Below are 8,385 nucleotides of genomic sequence, written 5' to 3'. Positions count from 1 at the left end.
GACAGCGTCCCCTTTTTTACACATTACGGCAGACAGCGTCCCCTTTTTACACATTACGGCAGATTCCCCTTTTTACACATTACGGCAGACAGCGTCCCCTTTTTACACATTACGGCAGATAGCGTCCACCTTTTACACATTATGGCAGCAGAGTCCACTTTTTACACATCAGGTCACTGAAATAATGATACAGTCCTGCAAAATGCAGACGCATGCCTCCTATCGGTACATGCTGCCATCTTGGGCCACACAATGATTATTTCCATATAACTAGGCACATGCCAGGATGGGGTGACTGCATTGACTGCCACCCACACTGCGCTCACAGCTCAGATGAAAGCAGGTGCTGTTAATGCTGTAGCCTCGGGGCAAGCTGCACATCTGCATTCACTTTCCTTTACCCACTTCATACCAGCACTGATAATGCCCTGCATGGGTGAGTGGGGCCACAGCCAGGGGCCCCTGCCAGTTACTCCATCTACCTACTCCTTAGTGCGTCTTACTGGAAGGGAACACTCACACACCGCCCCCTGCACATACTGTCACTGGCCCTACACATACCAGCAGCAGGTCAGTAGAAGCAGCATACATCCCTGCACAGGTGACACAGTGATTGCGATTATACACTATAAACACTCACCGGAGCTGAGGGGAGAGAGTCGGGACTGAGCCGAGGGGAACGAGCCGGGGCTGAGGGGAACGAGGAAGCGGCAGTGATAGGAGCAGACAGCATCCGTTCGTGTGCGAGCTGTACCGCGATGGGCAGGTCACGTGATAAGATGAGGGCATGGCGCTGCTGTGTTCCCGGCTGGCAGGCGGGGTTTGGATCGCGCTCAAGCAGCTTCGTTCGGCTGTGCGGGGATCTTGGTGCCGCACGTGGGGCAGACCACTGCAGTTGCTGCATGAGAGGGGCTGCTGGTGCTGAGACTGTCACTTGCTGTAAGGGCGGCATGAAGGGGCATGATGCGCTCCTATCACAAGTGCGCTGTGGGCAAGGCACACAGCGCACACACCTAGTTACGGCCCTGGTAACAGTCATTACTGAAGATAATAAGGAGAATCCACCCACAGGTTATCAATCTATTAGGTCCTTAACTGGTGAGTGGGTCCACAATAATAAGTAATAAGCAATCTGGAAAAAGACTGATATATAATAAACACATTGTAAATACAAGGACAACATACAGTATGCAAAAAGTACTATACACAGTAGTTGATATGATGTTCCTATTCCCGACACTCAAAGATGTGGCTTTCAACATATGAGAAATACACAGGAAGCAGAGCAAGGGGAAAATTCCTAACAATTTAACAAACCACAAATACGGAGTAGTAACACAGTAAAAAAAAAACTTAATGATCAAAAGACACTATCAATATTGGAGGCCTGGATGATGAAGAGTCAACCGAGATCTTTCATGAACCATGCATCTTTACAGAGTTGATGACACACCTTCATGCACCTTAACATTAATAGTAGACCAATAGGGGTTGGAGCAATCTCTCAATTCCATAGCAATTACAGAAAAAAATTACATTACTAAATATAGAAAGTTCAGAAAACAACTGCAGTGTCCCAAAATATTCAGCATTGTATAAAGGTCTGGAATCTCTCAAATTGTCCTACTTTATGTGGAAAAACTGTACATGGAGCAGAGTGTCTTTAGAGAAAATAGAGATGTGCACCGGAAATTTTTCCGGTTTTGTGTTTTGGTTTTGGATTCAGTTCCGCGGCAGTGTTTTGGATTCGGACGCGTTTTGGCAAAACCTCTCTGAAATTTTTTTGTCGGATTCGGGTGTGTTTTGGATTTGGGTGATTTTCTTCAAAAAACACTCAAAAACAGCATAAATCATAGAATTTGGGGGTAATTTTGATCCTATAGTATTATTGACCTCAACAACCATCATTTCCACTCATTTCCAGTCTATTCTGGACACCTCACACCTCACAATATTATTTTTAGTCCTAAAATTTGCACCGAGGTCACTGGATGACTAAGCTAAGTGACCCAAGTGGGCGGCACAAACACCTGGCCCATCTAGGAGTGGCAATGCAGTGTCAGACAGGATGGCACTTAAAAAAATTGGCCCCAAACATCACATGATGCAAAGATAAATAATAAAAAAAGAGGTGCAAGATGGAATTGTCCTTGGGCCCTCCCACCCACCCTTATGTTGTATAAACAGGACATGCACACTTTAACAAACCTATCATTTCAGCCACAGGGTCTGCACACGACTGTGGCTGAAATGACTGGTTGGTCTGGGCCCCCACCAAAAAAAGAAGCAATCAATTTCTCCTTGCTCAAACTAGCTCTACAGAGGCAAGATATCCACCTCATCATCATCCTCCAATTCCTCACCCCTTTCACTGTGTACATCCCCCTCCTCACAGATTATTAATTCGTCCCCACTGGAATCCACCATCTCAGGTCCCTGTGTACTTTCTGGAGGCAATTGATGGTGAATGTCTCCACGGAGGAATTGATTATAATTCATTTTGATGAACATCATCTTCTCCACATTTTGTGGAAGTAACCTCATACGCCGATCACAGACAAGGTGACCGGCTGCACTAAACACTCTTTCGGAGTACACACTGGAGGTGGGGCATCTTTGGTAAAATAAAGCCAGTTTGTGCAAGGGCCTCCAAATTGCCTCTTGTTCCTGCCAGTATGTGTACGGACTGTCTGACGTGCCTACTTGGATGCTGTCACTCATATAATCCTCCACCATTCTTTCAATGGTGACAGAATCATATGCAGTGACAGTAGACGACATGTCAGTAATCGTTGGCAGGCTCTTCAGTCCGGACCAGATGTCAGCACTCGCTCCAGACTGCCCTGCATCACCGCCAGCGGGTGGGCTCGGAATTCTTAGCCCTTTCCTCGCAGCCTTAGTTGTGGGAAATGTGAAGGAGGAGCTGTTTACGGGTCATGTTCCGCTTGAGTTGACAAGTGTCTCACCAGCAGGTCTTTGAATCTCTGCACACTTGTGTCTGTCGGAAAGAGAGATACAAAGTAGGCTTTAAACCTAGGATCGAGCACGGTGGCCAAATTATAGTGCTCTGATTTCAACAGATTGACCACCCGTGAATCCTGGTTAAGCAAATTAAGGGCTCCATCCACAAGTCCCACATACCTAGCGGAATCGCTCCATTTTAGCTCCTCCTTCAATCTCTCCAGCTGCTTCTGCAAAAGCTTGATGAGGGGAATGACCTGACTCAGGCTAGCAATGTCTGAACTGACTTCAAGTGTGGCAAGTTCAAAGGGTTGCAGAACCTTGCACAACGTTGAAATCATTCTCCACGGCGCATAATTCAGGTGCATTCCCCCTACTTTGCCTATATCGTAGGCAGATGTATAGGCTTGAATGGCCTTTTGCTGCTCCTCCATCCTCTGAAGCATATATACAGTAGGGTTGAATTCCACCTCGTTACCACCTCTTGCTTCAGATGATGGGGGGCAGGTTCAGGAGTGTTTGCTGGTGATCTAGTCTTTGGCACGCGGTGGCTGAATGCCGAAAGTGGCCCGCAATTCTTCGGGCCACCGACAGCATCTCTTGCAAGCCCCTGTCATTTTAAAAAAAATTCGGCACCACCAAACTAATTGTATGTGCAAAATATGGGACGTGCTGGAATTTGCCCACATGTAATGCACGCACAATATTGGTGGTGTTGTCCGATGTCACAAATCCCCAGGAGTGTCCAATTGGGGTTAGCCAATCTGCGATGATGTTCCTCAGTTTCCGTAAGAGGTTTCAGCTGTGTGCCTCTTATGGAAAGCGTTGATACAAAGCGTAGCCTGTCTGGGAACGAGTTGGCGTTTGCGAGGTGCTGCTACTGGTGCTGCCGCTGTTGTTCTTGCTGCGGGAGGCAATACATCTACCCAGTGGGCTGTCACAGTCATATAGTCCTGAGTTTGCCCTGCTCCACTTGTCCACATGTCCGTGGTTAAGTGGACATTGGGTACAACTGCATTTTTTAGGACACTGGTGAGTTTTTTTCTGACGTCTGTGTACATTTTCGGTATCGCCTGCCTAGAGAAGTGGAACCTAGATGGTATTTGGTACCGGGAACAAACTACCTCAAAAATTCTCTAAGTCCTTGTAAACTAACGCCTGATACCGGACGCACGTCTAACACCAACACAGCTGCCAAGGCCTGAGTTATCCGCTTTGCAGCAGGATGACTGCTGTGATATTTAATCTTCCTCGCAAAGGACTATTGGACAGTCAATTGCTTACTGGAAGTAGTACAAGTGGTCTTCTGACTTCCCCTCTGGGATGATGATCGACTCCCAGCAGCAACCAAAGCAGCACCAGCAGCAGTAGGCGTTACACTCAAGGATCCTTTGGAGGAATCCCAGTTAGGAGAGGACTCGTCAGACTTGCCAGTGACATGGCCTGCAGGACTATTGGTGTTCCTGTCTAAGGAGGAAATTGACACTGAGGGAGTTGGTGGTGTGGTTTGCAGGAGCTTGGTTACAAGAGGAAGGGATTTAGTTGTCAGTGGACTGCTTCCACTGTCAGCCAAAGTTTTTGAACTTGTCAATGACTTCTGATGAATGCGCTCCGGGTGACGTATAAGGGAGGATGTTCCTAGGTGGTTAACCCCTACGTATTACTGCTTGACAAAGGCAACACATGGCTTGACACCTGTTGTCCGCATTTCTGTTAAAATAATTCCACACGAAGAGGTGTTTTTCTATAATTTGACCAGAGATGTCTATGGCCATATACATCCCATGGACAACAGGTGTCTCCCAGGGTGCCTGACTTAAACAAACCACCTCACCATCAGAATCCTACTTGTCAATTTCCTCCTCAGCGCCAGCAACACCCATATCCTCATCCTGGTGTACTTCAACAGTGACATCTTCAATTTGATTATCAGGAACTGGACTGTGGGTGCTCCTTCCAGCACTTCCAGGGGGCATGCAAATGGTGGAAGGCGCCACCTCTTCCCGTCCAGTGTTGGGAAGGTCAAGCATCGCAACCAACACAATTGGACTCTCCTTGGGGATTTGTGATTTAGAAGAACGCACAGTTCTTTGCTGTGCTTTTGCCATCCTAACTCTTTTCAGTTTTCTAGCGGGAGGATGAGTGCTTCCATCCTCATGTGAAGCTGAACCACTAGCCATAAACATAGGCCAGTGCCTCAGCCGTTCCTTGCCACTCCGTGTCGTAAATGGCATATTGGCAAGTTTACGCTTCACTTCAGGCGCTTTTAATTTAGATTTTTGGGTCATTTTACTAAACTTTTGTTTTTTGGATTTTATATGCTCTCTACTATGACATTGGGCATCGGCCTTGGCAGACGACGTTGATGGCATTGAATCGTCTCTGCCATGACTAGTGGCAGCAGCTTCAGCACTAGGTGGAAGTGGATATTGACCTTTCCCTATTTCACCCTCCACATTTTTGTTCTCCATTTTTTAATGTGTGGAATTATATGCCAGTAATATTATTATATCAATAGCAATGGCCTACTGTACTGTACAACTATATACTGTTGGTCACCAAAATGCTGCACTGTACTACTATATGTACTACTCACAAAAATGCAACACAGATATGGAATGGATACTTGCAGTGACACAGAGTTGCAAGATACAGCAGTGTCCTACTGTACTGTACAACTATATACTGTTGGTCACCAAAATGCTGCACTGTACTACTATATATACTGCTCACAAAAATGCTGCACATATATGGAATGGATACTTGCAGTGACACGGAGCTGCAAGATCCAGCAATGTCCTACTGTACTGTACAACTATATACTGTTGGTCACCAAAATGCTGCACTGTACTACTATATATACTGCTCACAAAAATGCAGCACAGATATGGAATAAATACTTGCAGTGACACGGAGCTGCAAGATACAGCAATGGCCTACTGTACTGTACAACTATATACTGTTGGTCACCAAAATGCAGCACACTGAGCACAGATATTTGCAGCACACTGAGCACAGATATGGAGCTTTTCAGGCAGAGAACGTAGATATTTACAGCACACTGAGTACAGATATTTACAGCACACTGAGCACAGATATGGAGCTTTTCAGGCAGAGAACGTAGCAACGTCCTCTCTGTTCAATCTCCAATGCACGAGTGAAAATGGCGGCAACGCGTGGCTCTTTATATAGAATACGAATCTCGCGAGAATCCAACAGCGGGACGATGACGTTCGTCCGTGTTCGGGTTAACCGAGTAAGGCGGGAAGATCCGAGGCTGCCTCGGACCCATGTAAAATTGGTGAAGTTCGGGGGGTGTTCGGATCTCTACGAACCGAACCCGCTCATCTCTAAAAGAAATAGGCAGAAATGTTTCATAGTTTTGGTAGACTATGAATCCTATCAATCAGAAGACCCATCTCATCCTCAGAAGACTGAATTTCTGAAACAAATCCATCATAACTATCCTGAGGCCATCATTTTGCATAAATCTGGAATCTCACAAATGTTTGTATTATTTCTCTGCCAAACAATCTTTTACATCTGCAATCTTTTAACTGAGCATGGAAATGTGACCTTTGGCTGAGTCATAAGCTTATGAAATCATTGTGAGATGCCACACGTTCACTCGCTAGTTCGTTCTCCAAATAGTCATTATACCCTCCAATCTCTGAGATTTCATCCAAAGCTCATATATAGTGTGACATATATTTGTCATCATATTTGCCTATAAGACCAATAGCATCTGTTTCATGTTGTAAAAAGTTAGGGGAGCATCAGATTCAGAGTTCATTCACAAATCAGGATTAGAAGGGAGCTCTTGAGATAAAGAATGAGGAGAGAATAATCCAAAGGTGGAGTGAGTTTTCAGCCTCTCAGGATTACATGTCCCACCAGAGGTTCAAGATTAGAAATGGTCAGGAGGCGCCAAAGTAAATATATTTACGTTGCTTAAAAAGTATAGGGATAAAAGTCCAGAACAGAATAATAATCAATAAAGGTAAGACGTCGAAAGTGAAAAGGCTGTGCCAGAAAACCAAAACTAGTTTTTAGCAGGAAGAGTCAGGCATGAGAGGGCAGGTGATTTCGAGCCAGGTCACATAGTTGTTACACACTGAGATTTACTCAAGGCATATATGGAAAGGTTGGCATCTTCTGGACAAGGTTACACAAAGAAGATAAAAAGAAGACTCTTTTTTTAGGTGCACTCTGAGAAATGCTAAAAGATTTCTAATTGGTAAAGATTAAGACATAACTGTTATTTGTATTGATTAATAAATATCAGTGTATCCAAAAAGACGAATACAAATATTAAAATAAACTTAGATTAAGAACAGGTCATTTATGGTCCAAAAGTGTATTTTCAATCATGTCAAATACCCTCACAGGGTGTTAATTGAATACCGTGATCACTTGGTCCAACGGAAAGATATAGTTAATTAAGACCTTTAATTGGTCAATCAGTTGGGAGCTCACGTGGGTAATGTGGACAGTGGCTATCAAATAGCCCTAATGTTACAGGATTATCCTCTTGAAAAGTGTCTGATGGGTACCCTTATAATAATAACTAATATATGCTAACTTTATTGAATTAACATGAAAGCTCTCCTTCTATATTGTGTGAGTCAGGTTTCAGTGTGAAAGAAGATGATTGGCGATTCAGCTGTCAGTGTTAGTCACAGAGTATTACGGTTTCCTCAAATCTCTACTACACTTGGTATTCCCAGGAGGTCTGCCATCCAAGTACTTACCAAGCCCAGCACTGCTTAGCTTCCAAGATCATTTGGAATTGGGTGTCAACAGTGTGATAGGATAGTAGAGAAGTTAGTAAATTGGGACCACTCCGGGATCACTGATGAGAGATCACCTAGAAGACAGAGCTAGGTTGAGATGTGATAAGAGCAAAAATTATGTTGGGGTCCCATAATGGTCTCCAGGTAAACAAAGAGTAGGGCGGATCTGCTGTCAGCATTAGACAGGGGCAAATTGTAGAGACCAGAGTCTAGGCTCTCTGATATGGTGGTCCCTAAATCGCTGATGAGAGTCCACATGGAAAACAAAGGTTTGAGCCTTGCAGATTACAAATAATGAACAACTTTTAACCTGTACTCTTATTTTATAGAGAATCTTCACATATACAAAAGAATTCGCATAGACCCCAAATACATGGGTATACAATCGTGTGCTTTTAGCAAATACCTAGATGAAAACATCATGCAATATTTCATATACATTTGGAAATTAACCCATGAATGCCCCTATTCAACATACTGTCTCTATTGTAGGGATAGCTGTAGGGACTTAGTATCAGAATCACATAGGGTATTTGTGTCTCACTAGCAGACAAAATTGATTCAGGTGTCACAATATTGCTGCAAAAACAGACAATGTAATCATGTCAATTATAGAAATCTATTTGATACA

General features: G+C 44.3%; 1 pseudogene; it reads right to left on the bottom strand.

Moving 5' to 3' along the window:
* Positions 1-7,663: 7,663 nt before the first annotated feature.
* LOC134950160 (5S ribosomal RNA) lies at positions 7,664-7,782 on the bottom strand (annotated as a pseudogene).
* Positions 7,783-8,385: the final 603 nt, after the last annotated feature.

This window comes from Pseudophryne corroboree, chromosome 8 (assembly GCF_028390025.1).
Source record: "Pseudophryne corroboree isolate aPseCor3 chromosome 8, aPseCor3.hap2, whole genome shotgun sequence".
Classification (NCBI taxonomy): Eukaryota; Metazoa; Chordata; class Amphibia; order Anura; family Myobatrachidae; genus Pseudophryne; species Pseudophryne corroboree.
Note: the sequence above shows the minus strand (reverse complement) of the source record. Positions and strands in the feature narration are given on the sequence as shown.